Here is a 26,065-nt window from a genome sequence, read left to right on the forward strand (position 1 = left end):
CCAGTTCCTAAGGGCCTGATGCCTTCTTGGCCTCTGGGGACACATTCACACACAAGGTGGACACAGCTCACACAGGCATATAAATAAAAATCAGTAAATCTTTAAAAAGAGATAAGAGCCTATCTTATACCTCTCTCCTCTGGGACCATGTTTGTCATCAGACTGTGTCTTAGATGCCCAAGTGATCCTGGGATTCTTCATCCCGATTCATCTATTCTCTGGCTTTTCGCTGATCCTATCTTCCTTCAGTCACTCAGCTTAATGACAGATCTGAATATCTGTGAAAATAAACCTTTTTTTACTCTACTTCAAGAATATCCGGTCTGTTCTTGGAGTTTGTATTTCCATATAAATTTCAGGATTATCATATGTTTTCACTGACACCGAATTCTTTTTTAAATTTGATGGGATTACAGGATCTGTACATCGGATAAGATCAAGTAACATCTTTTAGAACATGTGCCTTCCATTTCGTGAGCATGCCATACCCTGTCATCTCTTGAGACCTTTAATTAATTTCAATAATAGCAAAAGGGCCTTTAATAGACAGGTCTTTGTGTCTTAGCTTTATCCTTAGGCATTTGACCATTCTTACTCCAATGTAAACTCGTTGTCTATTAATTAATGAGGAGTCAGACTGCCACTCATGTGTCCATGTTTACAATGAACCTAGAAGTCTGCTAACTTCCTCTCAATCTCAACAACTTAACTAAATTTCTTTTGCGCTTTCTTTATATTCAGTAATTTAATCTCACAGCCACTCACATTTTATACATTCATTTCTGATCCCAAAGCCTTTATATCTCTTCCCCGTCTCAGTACACTACTATTCAGTCACGACTAGAAGTGGTGAGAGAGCTTATCTGTTGCTTTTCTGACTCCAAGTTTTAACCAAGGATGATGTGCCCATCCCTTTAACAACACAAGTCATCTCTGGGGATTTTTTTCTAACCGTAAAAAGCTTATTAGTTAGCCGGGTGTGGTGTCGCACGCCTTTAATCCCAGCACTCAGGAGGCAGAGACAGGCAGATTTCTGAGTTCGAGGCCAGCCTGGTCTACAAAGTGAGCTCCAGGACAGCCAGGGCTATACAGAGAAACCCTGTCTCGAAAAAAACCAAAAAACAAACAAACAAACAAACAAACAAAAAACAAAAACAACAAATAAACCAAAAAAAAGCTCATTAGTGGTTGCTAATCATTTTTTTTAATGAGTAGGAATAATACTAGACCTTGTCACCCATATTTTCTGTAACGACTGAGATGATCATATGGTTTTTTTTCTTCATTCAATTAGTGTTTTTAGTTACACAGACTTAGTCAAATCATTACACTTAGCTTGCATTTCCAATAGACAGTCAAGAGGTCTTAGGGTAGCATGTTATTGCTGCTTTTACAAAGCTAGTATTTTAGTTGTTGTTTTTAATTTAGTTCTCTTAATTAAAAAAAAAAACTTTTTTACTTTTTTGAGACAGGGTCAATGTAGAGCTGGCTATCCTGGAACTCTCTCTGTAGACCAGGTTAGCCTCAAACTCAAACTGCCTGCCTCTGCCTCCTGAGTGATGGGATTAAAGGTGTATGCCACCACTGCCCAGCTAAAGTTGATTTTTAAATATGTGTGAGTATGCCTCTGTGAGCTTATTTGAGTACAGATGCCCTCAAAGGCCAGGAGGGGGCGTCAGATTGCCTGGGACCAGAATGCCAGGTGCTTGTGGCCTGCCTGCCGTGGGTGCTGGGAACCAGTCCTCTACAAGAGCTGCGAGTGCTCTTAACCACCAAGCCATTCTCCTGCACCCTCTGATTCCGATTTTAAACTTGATATACAGAAGAATAGCTGACCTGGAATTTTCCTGTCTTACAATGTTTTTGTCAGGTTTTAGAATCAAAATTTGGTTGGCTTCTTAAAACAAGTTGGGAGTATTCCTGCTTTTTTCTATTCTCTGGAAGAGTTGGTGGAAAATATGTGTTATTTCTTCCTTAAATATTTAGTGAATTCAACAGTAAAACCATCTGGCTCTGAAGTTTTCCTTATGGGAAAGTTTTTAATTACATATTCATATGAGTAGATATGGAACCACTCAGACTGTTATTTTTCTTATACAAGTTTGGATAAGTAGCATTTAAAAAATTTGTCAATTACTTCTAAAATTTTAAATGTATTACTTTGGGTTACACACGATGCTCCCTTCCCGTCTCTCCAGTCTAGTTACACATCAGCTCCTAGTGCTCTGGCTTCCCTGGGATCGGCAGGATTTACTGGGTTTTATCAGATCTTCGGTTCTGGTGCCTGCTTTATCTCACTACGTCTCTTGCCATTATTCCCTCCCTTCCTTTTTAAATGTGTTTTAAAAACTCAATTAATATTCTTTTATAGTACGTTTAAAATCATTGGTTGCAAATAACCAGGTAGGGCTGGAGAGATGGCTCAGCGGTTAAGAGCACTGATTGCCTGCTCTTCCAGAGGTCCTGAGTTCAATTCCCAGTAATCACATGGTGACTCACAACCATCTGTAATGGGGTCTGATGCCCTCTTCTGGTGTGTCTGAAGATAGCTACAGTGTACTTGTATACATAAATAAGTCTTTTTTTAAAAAAGTGTTCAAAGAACCAGGCAAGTGTCGTGTCACTGAGACATGTCCCCAGCCCCCACCTTACTTTTTAATTTTGAGACGAGGTCTCATGAAGCCTCCCCAAGCTGAGCTTGAACTCTGTAAGCCCAGGAGAGCCTCTAACTTAAAATCCCTCTGCCTCAGCCTCAGGAGTTGTTGGGATAACAGGCATATACCACCAGGACCAGCTGGTAGTGTTTGTTTGTTATTGTTTTATAAGTTACTGAAATTAATGCAAAAATGTTGACTTTCTCTCTCCCCTTTCTAATATATGTAGTTGAAGCTATAAACTTTTTTCATGTTTTATCCCACAGATTTTGATGTGTCACATTTTCCAGTGTGTCAAGCTTCTAAGCATCTTCCAGTCACTGTCATCTCTTCTTCCACCCATGATCCTTACCTTTCTTTCTGTAGAAACATTTATTTATGTTTATGTGTGTGTGACTGTGTGAGTTTATGTATATCACCTATGTAAAGTCTGCAGACAGGGCATTGAGATCTATGGAGGTGGAGTTCCAGGCCTTTGTTAGTTCCCTGATGTGGGTACTGGGAACTGGACATAAGCCCTCTGCAAGAGCAGCACCAGTTCTTTGTCTCTGAACCATCACTCCAGCCTCCCCTACAGTTCTAGACATACAGGAATATTTCCCCCGCTCACTGTTACAGACTGCTAGCTGTGACCGTGGTCAGGAGATACAGTCTATAATCCCAACCCTTTGAAATGGAAGAACTGCATTATGGCTCAACATATGAAAGATACTAATAAATATCCTATCTGCACTTGAAACAAATGTGTACATTCATTCACTGCGAGATGCTATCATTAGATGATATTTGCTAATTAGCTTTGTTCAAGCTCTGTCTATCCGTTACTGATTTTTTTATTGTTGATTACATCAGTCAACAAGAGAGATACGTTAAAACTTCTAACTCTATGGATACCCCTAATTATCCCGGTAGGTCTTAGAGCTCAATGTGTGTGCACATTTAAGAAGTGAGTTAGATCCTTTTATTATAGACATCTCATCTCTGCGGGTGCCGTAACCAGAAACCCATTTTCTTTTATATCATACAGCTGTATAGACTGTCTTTTACATCATACACGTGTATAGACTGTCTTTTGGGTTATTTTGTGTGATGTGCGATACCATGTACTTTATACCCGGCCCTCTCTGTCTCCATAAGTCACAGGATTCAGAGTACCAATTTAAGTCCAATTCAATAATCTCCTGGCTTTCCATTTGGTCTACTTTTGCTTAATATAATCTCTGCCACATTTGGTTTTAGATATATCTTTTTTTTTTTAAGATTTTTATCACCTACTCCATTCCCGTTCCCTTTGAATTATCTAATTATTCTTCATTATTCCATTTTATCTCCCTTAGCTTGTTGTTTATACATTTGTTCATCATTCTTTTAATGATTACCCAGAGTTTAAAATATGCACCCTTAACTTAGCAATGGTTAATACAAATTAGCCCTTCACCACAAGGAACTCGGGACAACTTCACTTCATTAGCTTCTTTGCTTACACTCTTCCTTGGCCATTCGTCTTATTCCCTGTCTATTTTAAGCTCCACGGGGCTCAATTACCATTATTTATGTAGTCAATATTTACTTACATTTAACGAATTGTTGTTTCTGTGGGTCTTCCCTGCTTCCTGCAGATCTGAGCACTCATCTGGAACAACATTCCTTCTATCCTACAGGTACCCTTGAAGGAGTTGTCTTTGGTGCAAGTTAGCCCAGCCACCCTTTAAAACCACTGATTTTTTTCAATCTTGAAGAGTCTTAGATGCTGAACCTGACAAACAGTTGTTTTCCTTCAGCAATGACACACAAAAGTTCCACTTCCGCCTGATCCTTATTGTTTCCACTAAGACACTCTGCTGTCAGTCTCACGGTGGCTCCATTAAGGCAAGTAGTTGCCGGTCCTAACTCTAACTACTGTTTGTTTTCAGAATTGTACTATGCTGGAGTGTGTGTGTGTGTGCGCGCGTGAGCACATTGTATATATGTATATATGTATATATGTATATATGTATATATGTATATATGTATATATGTATGTACATATCTTAGGGCTTCCCCAACATTCTCTGGGCCTGTGAGATGGCTCAGCAGGTCAAGTTGTACATTGCCAAGCCTGACAACTTTAGTTCAATCACAAGGGCCCACATGGTCTAAGGAGAGAGCCAAATCTCATAAAGTGCCCTCTGACCTTCACACACAACTCACAGCATGTGCCCTTCCCTATACACATATACATCCACAGTAAATAAATAAGGGTTACAGAAACTTGAAGCTGGGCATGGGGGCACGTGCATTTAATCCTGGCATTCGGGAGGCAGAGACAGGTGGACCTCTGTGAATTCAGTCCAGCTTGTTGTACATAGAGAATTCTAGGCCAGCCAGGGCTACGTTGGGAGAGCTTGCCTCAAAACAAAATAAAATAGAACAGAAACAACAAAACATGAAACACTGCCCTCCCCCCCCACACACACACCTCTTCTGTCTCATTTTCTCTCTCTGGCTGAATATACAGTTACATATCTGTAGGGTATTCCTACCACATTTTATGTCTTCATGATCTTGTTTATCATCTGTTCTGCTACCTCCTGGTGTCACTGTTCTTGTTGCTATCTCATTATTACTTTGGCACTGAGGACAGACTCCAGGGCCCCACAGAAGGACACTCTAGCCTTGGGCTTTATTTCCTTCTGCTCCATCTTCTAAGTCACCAATTCTCTCTTCACTGGCATCCCCTTTATTGAATCCATCCATTTCGCCTTCGAAACCGCTTCCTTGGAGTACAAGAAGCCATTTACACACCACTAAAGTCACCAACTGCAAGGATTCATTCAATGGTTTTCGTGAATCCAATCATACCATCACAGCCTTCTCCGAATCCAATCTTAGGTCGCTTCTATCACCCCAGAAAGCACGCTCTCCTGGGATTTAACCGCAGTAAGTATTCCAAAAGGTCAATTGTTTGTCTTACATTTTAGCCCTCTGGAGATATGAATTATGGATATTGGCTAACAAAGTCACACTAGGAACAGGAAACAGGCCCAGAGGCTCAGCTTCCCTTCTCTGGGTTTTCACCTTCAACCTTGTTCCTCAATGCCTTGATGGATCTCCAGGACTCCGGTTTTGTTTTGTTTCTTCTTTTGAATGGTAAGCAACTTTTCTCCGCAGAAGAGGAGACCTGAACAAACTAGATCTGCTAATGTTAGACACACTGACAGCCCACGCAAGCGAGCGAGCGAGCTAGCTAGGTGAGCAAAACTTATCATGCAAATGAGGACGCTGATGGAGATAAAAATAGGCAGCAGTGGGGACTTCACTGCGTCTGCGGGCACAGACCAGAAGCACCACAAACAAAGCAGGATGTTTGGCCAACCTAACCACAACAGAGGACGCCCTCTGCTAAAAATACACACTTAAAGACCACGGTGGCCGTAGGAAAATTATGAGTTCTTGACTCTTTCCTTTGTGCTATTTGATGCTAAAGAGAGAAAGGAACAAATGCTCACTGGGGCAGGGACACTCAGCACCTCACGGCATCAGCAGATGGAACTCACTATGACGTCAGTCTGTCAGGTCCTGTATGTCATTGATGCCTGAGATTTAGTAAATAAGACAGATTGTGTGTGTGTGTGTGTGTGTGTGTGTACTAATACATGTCTGGGAAGTTTTCGAGTGGAGAAAAAAACCTGACAAGCTCTATATGACAAGCCCTATGCCTCCTTTTCTTCCTCTAGTTTATTTTAAAATGCTATACTCTGCTCTTTTGTATAAAATTCTATCCCCTATTTTATAAAAGAAAAAGCCACAGTAGTGAGGGCCTGGTGAGAAGGCTAGCCCTGCCTGTTGGATCATCCTTACAGTGACTCTTCACGGTCAGACAGGAACGGAGTCTAAGGAGAAGCAGTATTCTCAAGCAGACCAGTGGTGTGGTTGCTGCCTAATTATAGCCTCGCCACATCTTGCATTTGCAAGATGTCTGTCCTTTCCTGGAATTTTAATGATGATATTCAGGATATCACTTCCTATTCTTAATTTGCCTGTTTTAGAAGACTTGATTCCAAACAATGTTTTGGATACAAACAGTCCGACATTTTTCCAAAACACAGGCTTTATTGGCATATAAAGCGATTTGCCACATGCACAGTGTTTACATCCTAGCAGGTGGATAATAGATCAGAGTTACAGCAATGTCAGGGGACTTTCCCATCCATAGTACATGGCACGGGAGAAAGAAAACCACTCAGCGAAAAGAAAACAGAATATGATTCCAACAATTTAACGTCGGTCCATATGTCACTGTCGTTTTCTAAGCAACAGAACATAAAAATGAAGCACTGGCAACGGGGAGCCTAACAACAAAGGGATTAATGCATTAACTCGGGGGACACTGAGGCCAGCAGCCAGGGTCCAGTCAAGCTGAGATGTCCTGCAGCCCTGGGGACTCCTTCAGAGCCGGCAGGCTCCTTGGTTGTAGATTTGCTAAACTCTGGCCTGGAAGTAGGTCTGCCTGCTTAAGCAAAGCCTAAAGTCAAAAAGGGAAAGAAAGTACAGGGTTCCTAAAAGATGGGAACGGTACCAAGCTCCTCTTCTCTCTCTCTCTCTCTCTCTCTCTCTCTCTCTCTCTCTCTCTCTCTCTCTCTCTCTGTGTGTGTGTGTGTTTGTTGTGTGCACACATGTGTGGAGGCCAGCAGACAACTCTCAGAGGCTGATTCTGTCTTTCTACCTCGTTGAGGCTAATTTCTGCTGAGCCACATGGTCCAGGCTTGCCATGTGAAGTGTTGTCCCCCCACCCTATTCCCATCTCACAACAGGAGTGTTGGGATTGCAGATACACAGGACCATCTCCGGCTTCTTACATGTGTTCCAGCCTTGCCCAGTTACTCCTTCTCTCTGCTGTCTCCGTAGCCTACTTTTATCTCCTACAAATACATCAACCAACGTCAACAGCAACGGTCTTCCCACACTTGAAGCAGCTTGTCTACCTCTACTCCTTCCACTAATGCTCACCATGGTGGGCTGTATCAGCATTGCTCCCTCTCAATAGGGCCGGCATACTGAGACCTCCACAAACGCTGGCATCTGAGTGACCAAGTCTCGTAGCAACCCACGGGAAACAGAGGGGCTTGTTTTAACACAACACTGTTGTGCCTCTGTGATCCGCCACAGAGCTCTCTCCAGACTTCAAGGAGTTAGCTTTCTCCCCAAGTTCTTATTCTGAACCATTTTAAACCCCAAAGCAAAACAAAAACCAAAAAACTTGAAGGAATAAGGTGATAACTTGTGGACCATAATTCCAATTGCTTAAACATGTTAGCAAGCATCTCCTGAGAATAAGATTCTTCTCCATCACAGAGAAGCTTTGCTTTTTACGATGTTCAAAACTTGTGATGTGGGACATAGCTCAGCCGGTAGAGAATGTATGGATCCCTGAGTCTATGCCCCAGCACCATATAAACCAGGCATAGTGGTATACGCCTATATAAGAGTTCAAGGTCATCCTTAGCTTCACTGTGAGTTCAAGGCCAGCCTGGACTATAAGAAACTAGAACACAGAAGTCATGCCTTCAAAGAATATATCACATAGTTTGTGCTTTAGACTGCAAACGTTATCTAACTCAGGGCAACTATATTATAAACTTAGTGGTACTAATTACAAGCAGTATACAGATTCAAAGAACCGAGAAATCAAATAGAGCTGAAGTTTGGGGAAGAAATAAGATACATCATTTCTTTCTCCTCTCCCTAGGTAACAAATAAACTACATTTCCCAGAAACTCACTTGGCAGCTGATAGTGGCCATCTTATTAAATATGGCTAATAGAATGGAAGGAAATGGGCTTTACTGCAATGTAGGCCTGGCTGATAAAAGCTAGTTGTCATTCAGGGGTCACCATGTTCTTTTCCCTTTCTGTTGATGTAATCCAACTGGCATGGTGACCTTGGGAGCTAGGGCTGAAAGTGCCAACATCTTACAAAGCAAAGCGCTTTCAATCATCGATGAAAGAGAGGCATCTACTAGGCAGGTCCCCATTTTAGATTTGTTAAGAAGTGAACTCCTATTGTTTTGATTCACTGTACTGCTTTGCATTTGCTGACGCAGCAAGTTTTACCAGAATAAATATACGTTCAGACTGAAAATACCACTGAATACGTGCATGGAAGTGAGGCTTTGAAAATATTTGCTGTTCTCTCTCTCTCTCTCTCTCTCTCTCTCTCTCTCTCTCTCTCTCTCTCTCTCTCTCTCTCTCTCTCTCTCTCTCTCCCTCCCTCCCTCCCTCCCTCCCTCCCTCTCTGAATTCACTATATAGCCAAGGATGACCTTAAGCTTGGGATCCGTCGGGCAGTGGTGGCGCACGCCTTTAATTCCAGCACTTGGGAGGCAGAGGCAGGCGGATTTCTGAGTTCAAGGCCAGCCTGGTCTACAGAGTGAGTTCCAGGGCAACCAGGGCTACACAGAGAAACCCTGTCTCAAAAAAACAAAACAAAACAACAACAACAACAACAACCAACTTGGGATCCTCCTGCCTCTGTCCCCTCCCAAGCCCCCATCTCCAATCCATGTCAATACATTCACTTTTACGAGGTGCTGGGAACTGAACCCAGGGCTTTGTGAAGTCTAAGCAAGAACTCCAACACTCAAGCTCCAGCTGCAGTCCTTTTTTTTTGCATTTTTTTTCTTTTTGGCTTCTGTATATGTGGTCATTAGCAGACCAAAGCTATCCCCTGCCTGGAGGAATATTAATATCACTGAAGCGGAAACACAAGAGAAAAGAGGACCAGACTTTCTTTTGTGGTAGGATGAACACTTGGCCAGTCACTCCATTGAAAATAACCCAAAATGTATTTCACAGAATATTTTCTCACAAGTAATTTGAAGTGTATTTGTGAACCAACAAGAAAATAAGACACACTCAGAAGAAAACACTTGTATCTTTTTTTTTTTTACTCTGAGGGCATTTAACAAACAGGAAGAATTTGAAAATTTTTCATAACATAGCGGGGATAAACTTGGTCATCCACCAATGGAGGACTCACCAAAAAAGCAGAGTAAAACAGGAGACACAGAGCTAAGGCGGGCTCTAAAGGAAACAGCCAACAGGAGAGCAAGGTGGGAGGGAAGAGGTCTGTACTAAGTGTGTAACCACAGGACAGGCCTCAGGGTGAATGGGTGGGGCTCGGATTTTACATATCAAGAATGATCCCAGGAAACAGGCAAAGGAAAATATTATTGTCAGAGAAATTCACATTCATCTCTAACTCAAAGAATTCCCGTGGATAGTCTCCAAAGCAAAGCAACAGGAAAGTATATTAAAGCGAAACAATAGACAATACAACATGCCAGAGGACACAGAGAACCGAAACAATCAGCACAAGTGATGCAGGGCAGGGCCGGACCCACAGGCTTCACCCTTTAAAATGATCGGGCACAAAAACAGAAAATAAGTGTTCAATTAAATAATGCTCAATATCTGTAGGCAAGATTAGATAAGACACGGAACACAATATAGATTGTACTTAGAGTCTAATTGATGGATTACACTTTCATATCAGAATAGAAAAAAAACACCTTCAAAATAAATGAACTAAACTGAAAGCTTAGTAAATTAGAAAAAATAGCAAAAAATAAACACCAGGATTAAAGAGGATGAAAATAACGGGAGAGGTAGTCTACATCTGGGCATAGAGCAGGAGTGGTCAACTTAGAAAGAATACCACATAAGGACAATATTCTGAGAATCATCCAGAACCAACGGGGAGGGGGGGGGGGATCAATTCACAATTCTGGTCATCCCAAGTAAAAATATGTTAAAAGAAATTCACAGCTGGCCATGGAGGTGTGTGCCTATGATCCCAGTGCTGGCAAATGTTAGGAGGATCAGGAGTTCAAGACCAGCCTTTGCTCTATAGCAAGCTCAAGACTAATCTAGGCTCTGTGAGAGCCTGTCTTAAATAAAAGTAAAATAAAAACAATAAAACCTTCGCACCAATGCTCTTTATAATAAAACTGCACAGCCTCAGATGAAGAGAATGTATTTAAAATTAGGAAAGCATTCTTGAAGCGTGTCCAACACAAATGGAAATTAGTTAGACTTCAGTGATTGCTCAGCCACAGCAGATGCCAGAACATAACAGGACACAACATTTTCACCCAAAATCCAGTTGTTAAAATCAATAACAACAACAACAAAAAAGAAATACAATGGGCCAGAGAGATGGCTCATCAATTCAAAGCACTTGCTGCTCACCCAGAGAATCTCAGTTTGGTTCCCAGCACCCAGGTCAGGTGTCCCACAACCACGTGTAACTCTAGCTTCAGGGCATCAGTGCCTCTGGCTTTCACGTACACTTCACCCATATACACATGCCCACATGCAAACACACACATCCACAGAGTTAAAAAGAAATTTTTTCTTAAAAATATAACTTAAAATTACATAGCAGGAGCCAGCAGGGTGACCGGGTGGGTGAATTACTTGCGGCTCAAACCGGATGACTTGAGTTCAATCCCCAGATCCCACAGTGGAAGCACAGAACCAACTTTTGAAAGTTGTCCTCTGCCCTCCACATGTAAGCCCTGGCATTTGAGGCTCAACCCCCATCTACACACACACACACACACACACACACCACTACCCCCTGGTCATAGTGATTTACGTCTGTAATCCCAGCCCTCGGGAAGCTGACTCAGGGAGACTGCTGCTCTCAGGTCAAGAGCAGCATCCTGGCTACCAAAAAGATTCTGTCTCAAAAAGACAGTTACGCTTAGAAAAGAACATTTTAGTAACTTATTGAAGAAAAAAGTAATAAAAAACTTAGAACCTATTTAGAGGTAAACTTATTAAAACTTTCAAAAGCTAATTTAGTTCTTAGAATCAAGTGATAGATTGGGTTTTTATATTAAAAATATTCAAACTTAATGAACTAACTGCAACCTTTGGAAGTTACAAAAATAACCAAACAATAAGCTGCAAGATTAAAAAGAATAAAGACACAGGGAAAAACTAAACAGACACCATGAAGATGATTCAAGGTGCTAAGAGGTTTTTTTTTGTTTTTGTTTTTGTTTTTTTTTGGAAGCAAGCAAACATACAAGTGATATTTTAGGAATGAAAATAAATTTTGGTGTCATAAATATTTAATACAGTAGCAAACATGAGATACTTTCATTATATCCTCAAATGTCCAAACTCAGAAAGGGAATCTGGTACAAGAATACAGGGGAGTTTCCTACGGCTGCGAAGAATGAAATCATGTTCTTGGCAGGAAAACGGATAAAACTAAACACACCATCACGTGAAGTGAAGGTGGCCAGCCTCAAAAAGACGGTCATGTGGCTTCTCCCATAAGCAAAACTGAAATTTAAGAATATAAGAAATATGAAAGAAGAGGGGAAGAATGGCTCTCTGTCTTTCCTTTTTACAGGGCCAGTAGGGGGCGGGGGTGAGAGGATAGGAGGGAGGGACCAAAGCAAACAGGGCACATGAGCCTGTGCAAGCACACCCATGGACACACACACACACCACACCCATGGACACACACACACAAGCATACCACAGTCCAACAAATTATTCTGTATGCCAACTAAAAGGTCTCAATGGTCATGAATTGCCAAAATGGAATCGAGAAGAGTGTGAAATAATCTTAATACAGAGGAAATGGAGTCAAGTCACTTTTAGGATGGGGATCCTCCAGAGGTACTCTGAGGAATAAAACCTTTTAACAACAGAAGAGAGGACTCTATCTTATTCTAGAGGGTTGTACTGGCTATTTTTGTGTCAACTTGACACAGCTGGAGTTATCACAGAGAAAGGAGCTTCAGTTGAGGAGATGCCTCCATGAGATCCAACTGTAAGGCATTTTCTCAATTAGTGATCAAGGGGGAAAGGCCCCTTGTGGGTGGGATCATCCCTGGGCTGGTAGTCTTGGTTCTATAAGAGAGCAGGCTGAGCAAGCCAGGGGAGGCAAGCCTGTAAAGAACATCCCTCCATGGCCTCTGTATCAGCTCCTGCTTCCTGACCTGCTTGAGTTCCAGTCCTGACTTCCTTTGGTGATGAACAGCAGCATGGAAGTGTAAGCCGAATAAACCCTTTTCTCCCCAACTTGCTTCTTGGTCATGATGTTTGTGCAGGAATAGAAACCCTGACTAAGACAAGGGTTTAAACAAAACAAAACAAAGCAGTGCTATCAAGTCTTGGTAAGAAACAAGAGCTAGGTCCTAGAGAGAAGGCTCATGAGTTAAGAGCTCTGGCTGCTCTTCCAGAGGACGCAGGTTCGATTCCTATAACCCACGACCACATGTAACTCCAGTTCCAGGGCATCCAATGCCTTCTTCTGTCCTCGGCATGCAGAAGCACTAAGCATGCACACGTTACATAGACTTACATGCAGGCAAAACACTCATAAACATAAAATAAGAAGTGTTTCAGAAAAGAGAACTATATAGAACTGAAGTACACTCCCGAACACAGACATAAAACCCTAAGAATTATCATCAAATCAATCTCATCAATGTTCGCAGACTTACAAAAGTGATCTTATTCCAGAAAAATAAAGTTAACACTTACAAATCAACTGATGAAAATCATCGCATTAAAGGGAAATATATATATTGTAGTGTGTGTGTATATATATAAATATCACAATGAGTGTAGAAAAATCATTTGACATCTATCCATGAGTTAGGAAATCAATAAAAAAATGAGAAAATAAAAATAATGTTTGCACTGGACAAAGGAGTCTACAACATACCCCCTGTCAATACTGTGTGTCTGATTATGACAGTGAGTATGTTTTGGGTAAGGTCACCAACGTGATACAGTGACCTACAGAGACTTTTCATCCTCAGTCCACTGTGACAGGATCTATCTAGCTAGTGCAGCAAGGAAAAAAAGCCACGCTACAAGGCCTGGAAAGCAACCCAGATGTTATCTGCATATGATATGATATGATATGATATGATCACCTATAAAAAATCCAAAAGAATTTGCAATACATGATAGAATTAAGAAAATTAAATTATTTCTGGATAGTGTATTCTGGATAGTGCAACAAAATCAATTTCCTATTTTTACGATATGCATAACCTTGGATATAGCAAGTAGCCTACAGGCCTAAATGTAGCACATGCTCACTAAAAATCATGTATCAAATTTGATGCCAGCACCATTTCTAAAGCCATATCCATTAGATGGCAACAAAAGAGCATACTATCGCTACATGTAACAAGCCGTCCCACCTGAGTTCTCAGAAACAAATTGATAAGTAGGAAAAACAAATACAAAAGAGAACACACTGTATAGTTTTACGTTATATTATGTTTTATGTATTCACTTTGTATGTGTTTGCATGCAAGTGCATGAGTGTGTAGATCACAGACAAGTTACAGGAGTAGATTTTCTCATTCCACCATATTGAACTCTGGATTTGAACTCTGGATGTGAGGTTTAGTGGCAAGCATCACGCTGCCTGAAGAACTAGATATAGAACTCTCTCCAGCCTGTCTGCCTGCATGCTGCCATGCCTCCCTCCATGATGGTAATGGACTAACCCTCAAGACTGTAAGCCAGTCCCAATTCAATGTTTTCCTGTATAAGAGTTGCTGTGGTCATGGTGTCTCTTCATAGCAATAGAGTCCTCAGACACTGTGTAAGCTATCTCATCGTCCAGATTATTTTTATATAAAATTCATACACAGACAAAACTAGCCAATGATGCTCAGAATTAGGGAGGTGGCCATCCCCAGGACAAAGTGGTTTAAGGTGCAGAGAAGCTTCTCAGATGTAGATAGTGCTCAGTTTGTTGGTCTAGATGTTGGTATGTGGCTACGTTCACTCAAAAATACACACCAGTGGCTGGAGAGATGGCTCCGTGGTTAAGAACTCTGGCTGCTCTTCCAGAGGACCTGAGTTCAAGTCCCAGCACTCAGGTGGCATCTCACAACTGACTAACTACAGTTCCAGGGCATCTGACACTCTCTCACACAGGCATAAATGTGGTCAAAACACCAATGCACATAAAATAAAAATAAATAAATAAATATAAATCTTTAAGAAATCAAGCTAGAGACCAGTGTTCTGCACATGTATGATTAAATTAAAAGTTTAATAATTCAAATAAGTATAGAACACGCTGGTCCACAAACCAAGACACAGAAAGAAATGCAGCTGTAGTGCTAGCTCATCTAGAAACAAAACTGTGGACACAGATGTAAGTAGACAGGCAATGTTTACATGTATGTATACTGTATGCAGATACAATATTTGGATATCTATTCCATTGTATACTATAGTTGCATGTGTGCATGTATGTTGCATTAAAAAAGTGAACCTGTATCCACACACCACACAGACAAGTTTTGGATGGACTCAGGACCCTGAGCTGCCTCTGCCTCTGAAGAGAAAGAGAAGAGCGAGTCTCATATCAATTCGCATACCTGACATCATGAGGGTGGGACTAGGCGAGCGGGCATGGTGGAGTGAGCACCGGTCTTGGAGAGAGACTGAGAATTGGGGGGCAGCGTGAGAATGATCAGGAACAGCTAAGCTGTAAGACGGGCACTACCAAAGCTTCCTCTTGATGCTCAGGTGTGTGCCGGGAGGAAGGTTGCCCAGACAAGAGACAGAAGCTGCTTTGTTCTACACACTGAAGGTTTTAAGTGGATTAAAATGACAGTCTACAATGTGGACAACAAAAAAGGCCGTGGCCAGGGCACGAAGGCACAATGGCAGTGGAACCAGAGAAGCCACGACAAGCATGGGGACACTTGCTGTCTAAACCAGTGTTGTGTCAACCAGATCCCAGGCCCTTCCCTGAGCAGCAAGGACAGGGATTACAGAAGGAACTGAAAGTGTGGCAGAGCACAGATTTGATAAGGTACGTATCAGGGAGCCTCAGCCAGCCGGTTCTCAGTGGACGAGGGAGACAGTAGTAATATTAACAAAACGGCAAGAAGAATAGCTCAGTAATTTTGACTACATGCCAGGCTCCGAGACACGTCCTTTTTCAAGGACTCTAGGATTTAGCTTCTCCAATAATCCTTTTAAGATTCCCATGTTACTTAAGGAAACAGCAGCCAAGACTGGAGTCTAAGGTTAAGTAACTCCCTCGACGCACCCAGCGGGGTTAGTGGAAATAAGTCGGAAACAGAGGTCTAGCATCAAAACCCAGACCTGGTGAGCTGTTTGGGGGTAGGTGGCTCTGAGAGCATAGATAGAGAAAAGGCTATCAGGACAGAGCCTCCCTGAGGTCGCTCGTGGAATTCATGGAGCAGGGCACCAGACAGAACTCATTTAAGACAAGAGGAACTGAAAGACGGCAACAGAAGCCTTGGGGATAAAACAGATGCTTGGAGTGGAGATGGAGTCCAAGTTTCCTAACCTGGAAAATGAGGAGCATGTGAGAGACAGAAAGCAGAAAGGAATGGAAAAGAACAGAAAACAGGCACTTCCGTCCTGGAGACGTCTACCCAAGTGACTCTGAACTGTCCGTCCCATTCCTTGGTCTCACTCTGCACATTAAAATCCTACTCTCCGGGGCACTCACTCATTGGTAAGCTCACAAGGTGACTAAAAAGACACCTGTCCAGGCTAGGGTGACGGCTTAGTATGCAGAGTGAAACATGAGGCCCTGATTTTTTTTTCTATCTTCATAAACAGCTGGTCCACCTGTCATGTGAGCACTGGGGGGCAGAGACAGGAGGAATCCCCCGCCCGGGCTTGCTGGCCAGCCAGTCTAGTCAAAAGCAAGAGTTCTAGATCTGCTGGTGAGAGACTCACACTTCAAAAAATAAGATGGAAAGCAACTGAGGAAGACACCTGATGCAGACATCTGGTCTCCATGAGCACACATGTGCATGTACACTCTCTCACACACATGTATGCACACATGCACACACATTCACACGCGTGCATGCACACTTATGCACACACACAAGCACATCTATAGTTCTAGGACTGGAGAAAGAGCTGATGAATACACGGTAACAATGAAAACTGCTAAGACAACCCTAGCCTTGTCCACCTTGTGCCTGACATCCCAGTACATGACAGCTCCACCTTCCAAAGGTGTCCAGACCCAAACACCTTCTCGGGACAAAGCTTGCTCTGTTAGCTCGCACGGGGACCTCAGATGCTAAAATGTGAATCCCCTGAGAGTGGTCCTGAGCCAGGGGCTGAGTGTTCCAGTTCCCACATAGTTTAAGTGTGCCCAGTGCTCTAGAGAGGGACAGCTCACTCACTGTTGGCTGCCTTCCTGTCCCTTCCTGGGATCAGCTCTTAGGTAAAATATATAACCTTCAACTGTCCTTGCGAAGATGGTATTAGAATACAAAATTTAAGAGAGCCACATTTTGAAAGAGTTCCACTTACAAGGTTGGTATGAATTCCAGAGCAGGTAGCACACTGTTTGCAAGGGATTGGGCACAGTCGGTGGTATACAATAGGTGTCAAATTAATGTTCTCTGAATTTGTGGATGATCCATTTCCCTACATTTACATACGTCTTTAGCACCTCTCTCAACCGATTCCTTGAAGTGATTTCATATATGTGAAATATACAAACTCATACCTGTGACACAGAAATATGTGGATTATTTATTGGACCCGATAAGAGACCCTGAGAACAAGGAACACACATTGCTGAATCTCTCCGATTGCCAGTTCTAACCATCCAGCCACAAGTATCTGAAGCACAGTAGGATACCCAGAAAACCATCAAATAAAAAAGCAGTCACAGAGCTGCTGCCGGATTTGCACACATGAGCTTGCTAGGCTATTCCTACTTCTAAAGCTGGATACTTCCAGGAAATCTGTTTACGGGTTAGGAATGCCACCAGCAGCCAGGCTGGGTAGGCTATCGTGGAACTCAGGAAAAGCCTACGCCGTGGACAGGATCGTTTGTTTACCAAGTAAGGGAATGTGCTCCAGGATGGCTGAAGACAATCCAAAAGATGAAGATGAAGAAGTAAAACTCACCAACGAGGGACCTAAGAGGCCCCGCCCATCACTTATGAACATGAAAGTCAACAGGCAAAAATCCCATTTCTTCCCAGAGTCACCGAGAGCCTTCGCCATTCTCCGCTCCCATTTTTCTAGGAAGGAGGCTCCATTTCATCTGTGGAAGGCGGTGCCGCCACTCCCAGGCAGGAATCCATCAGATTGCTTGTACGTGGTCAGTGGGTGGCAAAGGCTGTAGCTTGGATTCAGGAGGTGAGAGAGCTGGTTCTTTAGAGAATTTGTGGCTCTAGGACTGTTCTTGCCTCCGTTTCCTTAGATATTAGTTATTGACATCAACACTAGGTTATTGCGAGACTCAAATGAAGTAAGGCAGAAAGTAGGATCCAGTGAAACAAACCCCTTCTCAGGACAGTGTCATTCTTCTGTCACCCAATATGGCCAACGTTGCCTAGAGAAAGTTGTTGTTTCCTGAGAGAGTTCTATATGCTAATAAAGTCTCAAGAAAAGACACAATGGTTTTAGTTCAGAGTTGGTTATTAACTCATCAGTAGTGCTTTGCTGATCTCACTTTTTTGTTTGTTTGTTTTTGGTTTTTTGTTGTTGTTGTTGTTTTTGGTTTTTCGAGACAGGGTTTCTCTGTGTAGTCCTGGCTGTCCTCGAACTCAGAAATCCGCCTGCCTCTGCCTCCCGAGTGCTGGGATTAAAGACATGCTCCACCATGCCCAGCTTGTTTTTTTTGTTTTTGTTTTTTGGGTTTGTTTGTTTGTTTGCTGATCTCATTTTAAAGTCTAACTATTTATTTATTTTATTTTGAGTTTCTCAGTGTAGCCCCAGGGGTCCTAGACCTAGCTCTATAAACTAGGGTGGCCTTGAACTCAGAAATCCTCCTGCCTCTGCCTCCCAAGTGCTGAGGTTAAAGGCATGAACCACCACTACCACCACGTGGCTCACCTACACAACTATTAAGTTTGTTAAATCAGAACATTTCAAGGCACAAAGAGATCTTTCTGGGTTTCCAAATCAACCTTGAATGACATGCTAAAATCCCTCTTCCAAGCAGAGCTTGCTCACTCCAGATCTTTGCTTCTGTACTGGACACACACTGGCCCACACTTCGCAAAGCCCTCAAGGACAGCCACAGCAGCCTCCTGGTAACAGGTGGGCATCCTTCCGTTAACAAAGCAAGCCCTTAGTTTGAGTACGTAGTTCATTTGATAGAGTGCCCGCTATGCACAAAAACCTGGGCTCAATCCCCTCACCACACAAAGCCAGCATGAGGGTACATATCTGTAACCAAGCAGGGAGGTCAGGAGTTCAAGGCCATCCTTGACCCCATAGCAAGTTCCAGGCCATCCAAGGATACATGAGACCCTGTCTTAAAACCAAAGCAACAAAACAATCAAAACCAAACACAAATCCCAAGATTATTGAGATATAGCGCCCCACTCCAAAGCAGAATGGCTCTGCCATGTGGAATTGGCTCTGAAGGTTCCACTGGCTTGCCGGGCTCAACACACTCCTTCCTTGAAAGGCGGGTGGGAGGAGGCAGGAGGAGGCCTTAAACAGCTGAAAAGCTTTATTCAGCGCAATTCAATAACTGAAAGTTACCCACAATCATTTCCATCCACTACTGCGGCCGACAATTTTGTGCTCTCTACTAGTTTCATCTTTTAGAGGAAATGCTTTCTTTAAAAAAAAAAAAAATGGTTGGAAGCTCTGTGGCTTCCTCCAACACTGATTATTTTAATCATGATCTCCAGCCCCATGCAGACAGTGGGAGCCGGGCAAGCACAATACAAGGAACGGGAGGAGGGAGAGGAGCTATGCGTCCTTTTTTTCTTCTAGACTCCCCAGCTGTGCGACCTCCGAGGATCAGTGCCAGGAGATTGGCTGTGTCTCTCAGAACAATCCAACTCCCTACAGCTTGCTGGGGTCTCTGCTGCCTCATACCTCTGGCTCAGCTCATGGATGTGTGGAAATCAAGGTAAGGCTGGAGAGATGGGTCAGTAGGTTCCGATGTTTCCAAAGCTGGCATGAGCTCCTACTTGGTGCTCAATAGAAGTCAGAAACCAATCCCTAGAACCTAACCTGTGCTAGAACCCGGCCTCCACGTGCACAGCTGCCCTTACATCACACACGCCAATAACGATATAAGAATAAAGAATAAAGAAAAGCATTTAAATGCTAGGTAGAAGAGGATTCCCCTGTCCAGCACACCTAAAAGTCCCCGCTACCAGTTGTATCTGGAACACAAGGGGGACCTGAGCAGAATCTACATAGAATCTACATTGTTTCAGGATATTCTCATAGTAGAAGAGATAACCGAGTCTATTTGATGATAATTCAAATATCATCTGCGTGTTATCACCTTACGACACACGTGAGTCCTCCAAGCCAATGTACACAGCTCAGCAGAGCTTCCATTCCTAGTTGATGCTATATGAGCTATCTCCATCCCTGACAGAACCACACTGAAAGAGACTGACTCCAAGCCTCCCAGCAAGTTGACAGTGGACCACCTTGGTCACGCCCACATGCCATTCCTATCACCACGTATAAAGGAAGCCTGCATTTTTACACCCCTGAAAAAGACTTTTTTCTCATTAGAACAAGCCTGGGACTTTGCCATGCAGTGACTGGTCAGATCTTTCTCTGGGTTCCCAGTAGTTTCTCAGGATGTGTGGTGAGACATAAGGGATTGTTACCTTTCCCCTCCCCCACTCTCTCTCTGAGAACAAGGGTCCTCTGAAATCGCCCAGGCAAAAGTTCTTTTGAGCTGAGTTGGCATAGGGCCCTGAAGGCAGTTTCCTCTGGCTTCCTTAGGAGAATATTTGGGCCATTTAAAAAGCAGAGGGTTTGCAACTATGTTGGCAGAGTTCTGAGTTCTAGTGCTAGCCCCAGGTGCTGCCTGGAGGGCAGTCACCACCTCTGGGCTCCTGGTTCCGTTAGAGTAGCTAGCTCTTCTTTGATTCCATTCAGGATCTTGCTTAAGATTCTACTTGGTGCTAACTATAAAACAAAAAAACGATGCCAAAGAAAACGTGTGTGGGGGCCATTCCAACAGCTGGTTCTATTATGGGGGTCTATGTACTTACGGCTTATAAAGAGGCTTGCCCTTCCTCCTACCCCTCCAGAATATGGAACATTCATGAATTGAAGCAATTAAACATGAGATTATCCAACATTAAAATAGTGAAATGAATAATGATTTCAAATAGTAGATGCTTTCAAAGTTGTGATGTTTCTCTCTCAAGCGCCTTTTTACAGACCCACACCTACCTTGTGCTTCTGGCTGCCAGCAAGGTTGGCACATACCTGAAATATGTTCTTTATGAATTTCCCCCCTCAGAAGCAAGCAGAGAAGGACAGTCCCCCTCCCTCTCTCCCTCTCTCCTTCTCTCCTCCCCTTCTTTCCTCCTTTGGCATTTGATTGGTATTCTGAAACTACTGTTAAAAAATTTGGCACAGCCATCCAAACAGTGCCAGCTTGAATGATTCTATCAGTGACTTTCTGACAACCGGGAATGAGCTAGGACTTCATTGAGCACCTTGCTCATTTGTATTGGTGAACAAAGCTGTACCTGACAGCGTAAGGATTAATTCTTCCAATTCTAAAGTCAAAATAGAAATTCACGGAAGTGCCAGTGATTTGAAGCAGGCTCATCGTTCGTACAACTCATGGTCGCCTCCTTTGAACTGAGCAAACGCTGGGGCAGGCTGGAGCGAGTCAAGGTAGACACTGGAAACTAACAAGTCTCATTCACTTCCTTCAGTTTGTAAAAACAAGCAACTGTCAGGTTTCCTGCCAATGGCAGTTTGCTGTACTTGCAGATAACTTCTCAACAGGAAATCCTTTGCTGAGAGGGACCAGTTATGCCATCAAGTCCCGGAGCACCAAATATTTGATAACGTGGGATCGTGAACTACACCCATAATCGGATCATGGACACTACATGGCTCTAAGCTATTTGCTACACCATCAATATAGGATATTAAATAAGCATTAAAACATATAGGAACTCTTTCATCTCTCCTCCCCCCCCCTCCTTGAGGCAATCAGTTGAGAAAAACAAGGGAGATGTGATATTCTTTTAGAAGTACCAAACTGCAATTTAAATAAAATTTAAAACCTTGTTTAAGAAAAGGGTCCAGTGCAGTGCTAAATATACCACATATGGAGAGAAGTTATTTTAAACACAAATATTAAGACCTTGAAATTAAGGAGCCTGGCAGGGTGGGGGTGGTGTACACCTTTAATCTCAGCACTTAGAAGACAGAGGCAGGTGGATCTCTGTGAATTTGAGGCCAGCCTGCTCTACAGAGTGAGTTCCAGGACAGCCAGGGCTACACAGAGGAATCCTGCCTTGAAAATAAATAAATAAACAAACAAATAAATATTTTAAAAGGGGTGCTGGAGAGATGGCTCAGTAGTTAAGAGGTCTCTTCCAGAGGGCCTGCGTTCGGATCCCAGCACCTACACGAGAGGGCTCACAGATTAAACAGTCAGGAACTTCAGCTCCAAGGACTTCTGGTATGTGTCCACACCCACATGCAGATACATACAGCTATGCATAATTAATAATAATAAATACTAAAAAAAAAAAAAAAAAACACCTTACCATTTAAAGATTGCCACTGATACAACAGGTCAAATTCTAGCCACTGTGTTGATTGTTATATCGACAAGTTTTACTGAAACACCTCAAAGTCCAATTTTAGGAGAGGAATGTTTGGTTATTCTCTGCTGAGCAAAATGAATGAAAAGGGGGCACTGGAGGAGGTGATTAAACTTCTCTCCTTGATATTCCTCACCATGAATAAGATATAGCTGATACGTGTGCTAACGGCTTGGAGGACCGCCCCCCCCCAAAAAAAAAAAACCGGGAAAGCACCGCTCTCCATTCACGGGAGAGGAAATGCATCTAATCAACTGGGCAGTCGTATTTGCAGTCTGGAAACGGTCCTCACTCCACTTAGGAGCACCTCCTCCCCCTGCTCAGCCACCAAGAACACCCTGCCCTTTGCTCCCCTGAGCACCAGACACAGCCCAAGAGAACCTGTCCAAACCCCCAGAGACCTTCATGATCAAACACCTCAACTCCACCTGGAACCGGCTTGCAAGCACGGAAACACTTCATTACGCCTTTGCCAAATGACCCAGCCTCCGCTGGCTGCATTCTGGTCTCTATAAGTCTGTAAAAAAAGGACTTCTGTTCTAACAGGAGACACACACCTCTAGTAGCAGACACATAGTTCTACAATTAATGGCTCAAATGTACTCTTTGCAGCCTTCCTCTTTGCTTAACTCAGAGGATGCAAAATGCTAAGTAAGCATGAAAGCTCACCCTGGCTTTCAGGCTCTTCCCTGAACTATTTTCAATAAAAATACAGTTACAAAATCCAGAGGGCTCTGTTTTTTTGGTTGTTGTTGTAAAATGACCTTGGTTTGACAGGCATGGTCTCAGGTTTCAACAGATGTTGTGGGAAAGCTAACAGAAGCCAGCAAGTTCTCCAAGCATCCCTGATGACATGCAGGGCTTTTTTTTTTCCCCCCTAAGTGGTGGTCATGGTAGTGAATGCATGTGTGGTGGGGGTGGGGTGGGGTTACACTTCTCAGTTTCTATGACAACCATGTCTCCATCCCTGGGTTACTAGATACCATCTACTTCCTGTGTCTAAATATTTAAACCAATCAGAAAAGTGTTTATACGGTTAACAACTTCTGGGACCCAGCTTCTTTAATGAGGCACTTTAAGGCTCAAATGAAGATGTCCAGAGGCTGCAGGCTGTCTTATAGAGATCCCGCTTCATCCCCTATCTCTAATTCTGCCTTCTGTGGTAAAAGACCCCTCACCCCCCCACCCCCGCCCCTTCTTGGATGTGAATTGTATTCTGCTCAAAGCAGACGCCACAATTTCTTGCAACAGTCTGCAAGCTGATCTCGATTGCTTGCCTCTCATTGTCTGTTTTCTCTTTCACTGTCTAAAGACTTAAGATTTAGCTCGAGAAACATGCTAATTCACAAGGCACTTAAATTATCAAAGTAATGATACAGTTAAGCTTCCATCTGTTGGTGTAGCTATTTAAATGCTCAGATGAAAAAAAATTAGGAAAAATTAATTCCAAGTTGAGCAACTTTGCATCCTACAACTTACGGAGAGAAATCACTGTGAAGCCCCACATCTATCAGTGCGAGCTAGAAGCTGACATCTGCAGAGAAATTTGTCACCAAAATGGCCTACTTTATCTGGATAGAAACAACAACACAAAATTAAAGATAAAGACACCCAGAGCGAGCCAGATGCACCCAGATCAAAAGAGAAACCACGCAGGAACCCATGTACAAGCCGGCAGATCTGAAATTAAGACGAGGTTTTAAAAGACGGTTTCGGGTGACTGTTTTCCTAAGTCCCCATCAGACTGACCAATCAGTGTGAGAGTTAGAGCGGGCTCCAGACATTCGTGCAGTCTTCAGGGCTCTCTGCACCCTCAGAGCTGCTCCCCCTGGCTAAGGCAGAGCTGGAGATCAATGGAAAAAACAGGGAACAAAAGGGAAATACTGATGTCTTCCTCAGCTCGGAGAGCCATCCCCATTTTCCTCAATGAGCCGGTAGCACCCAGCCTACAACAGCGCCACAGGGAGCTTCCACCAGCCCGGTCCAGTCCTTTCCGGGCTGGCAGTTTCGCCTTCGCAATCCTGTGTCCCAACGCTAGCATAACCTGGTGACGGAAGGCTCCCGGAGCCCAACCAATTGAAACTAATAAATTAAATAAATTAATAACCCCCACGATTAAAAGCTCCCAAGAAAGACCGCGTTCCCCTTTCCCAAATGTCATTCCCAGACTATAAACAAAGCATGAAAAATAGTCTCCCGGGCTAGGAATCTGTTGGGTTTTTTTTTTTTCTCCTCAAAGCAACGTTTTTCTCCAAAAACAGAAACACTCCTGCTTCCTTCAATGGACATTCTGGTTTGTCCATGTCACGCCGGGATATGAAGCTCCGGTATTTGAAAATGAGGTTTAAACTGCCCATAGACACTCTGTTTATAATTGATAGCAAAACAGTTACAACAGCGATGCTGTAACTCTGCCCCAGCCAAACTCCACATTTAACACGTTAGTTCCTTGAAAATACAAGTCATGCCTGAGGACCCTCCAGAGCCGCCTCCCTCCGAAGTCATTAACGGAATTACATCAATTATTCGGTAATTTTTATAAATATCCATTGTCTGCGAATTTTTAAAATAAAAATGTAAAACCAGCTATCTACAAATTCCAGGAAAAAACTTTTTTCTTTTCTTTCTTTCTTTTTTAAATGAACTTACTTTTGAGACAAAAACTAATGAAAATAACCAACTCGCCATCCCTGGATCTTTCCCATTCTGGGCTGCATGCTATAAATCAATCCAAAACTAGGAGCACAGATGGGGGCGGACACCTTAAGATAAAAAGCCAAGGGTGCCCCCCAAAATGGGCAGCCTGGGCAGCGAGGCTCGGGGTGACAATGCTAACCCGGGCAGAGGCTCGCTAGGCAGCCAGAGAGCCGCATTTTCCTTACCTTCGATCGCCTGCCCCCCAGCTGCTTCTCGCGTCCGCATTGGGGGGCTGCGGCGGCGCTGGACTCGCGGGGGGCCCCGCCGCCGGCTCGCGCCGTCTCCCAGCCGAGCTGCACCGACCGCGGCCGGAACACCCGGCTCCAGCGCCCGGCGCCTGCCCGGGGTCGGCGGCTCGGCTCCCACCCGGGCCCGGAGTCCTACTGGGTCCTAGCGCTCGCCGTCCGGGCCGCGGCCCGTTCTGCAGCCTGCACGTACTGAGGGGCGGCCAGGGAGGGGGAGCCCCGGGAAAGCACGAGCGGGAAAGCCGAGCCGCCGTGGGTGCGGAGAAAGCGGAGCTCAGTGCCAAAGCCTGGGTGTGCAAAGAAAGGCGCTGGCTCCAGCCGAATTCCCAGAAGGCAGATGCTAGAATCTGCAGCCTGGGCGGAAAGCACAAGCGTGGCCGGGAGGGTTGCTCCGTGCACCTGTGGTATAGAGTGCGCTCACAGAAGGTAAGAGACATCGCGGGATCCTCAGAGATTTCAGAATATCGGGGAGAAAAAAAAAGTAGACAATTTGTGCGCTTGAAACCAGTTTCTCCCCAATTTGTCCCCGTTAGAAGTTTTTTGGTTTTTTGGGTTTTTTTTTCTATTTTGCTTTCTCTAGCTTTATAATTTGTGTTTTAAATAACAAAGCCCCATATGGCTCACCACGTAGTCATCTGATTTTCAAAAGACCTCCAAAATTACATCAAAATATGCACCCATGTCTCCTAAGAAATCAACTAGAGAGAATTAATGGTGGCATATGGTGTGCCTCGTAGAGAAAACTTAATTACAAATTAAAACAAATGCGAAAATTCCCAAATCCCATAAACCAAAAGTAAATTATGATCCTGGATTGATTCACAAATCAGCTCGTGCGCCATTAGGAGGACTGTAAA

General features: G+C 43.5%; 1 protein-coding gene across 6 annotated transcripts in view; it reads right to left on the reverse strand.

The window, feature by feature from the left end:
* The window catches only part of Foxn3 (forkhead box N3), a 370,218-nt gene extending 344,659 nt beyond the window's left edge, over nt 1-25,559 (reverse strand). For 5 of the 6 annotated variants that reach the window (XM_085830613.1, XM_021179586.3, XM_029484504.2 and 2 more), the window contains exon 1: nt 25,149-25,559. The gene's annotated coding sequence lies outside the window, so the exon portion shown is untranslated. The remainder of the gene's footprint in view (nt 1-25,148) is intronic. The other variant, XM_029484509.2, reaches the window with a different exon arrangement.
* Between the last annotated feature and the right edge of the window lie 506 nt (nt 25,560-26,065).

Source organism: Mus caroli, unplaced genomic scaffold (assembly GCF_978045245.1).
Source record: "Mus caroli unplaced genomic scaffold, Mus_caroli_1 scaffold_14, whole genome shotgun sequence".
Classification (NCBI taxonomy): Eukaryota; Metazoa; Chordata; class Mammalia; order Rodentia; family Muridae; genus Mus; species Mus caroli.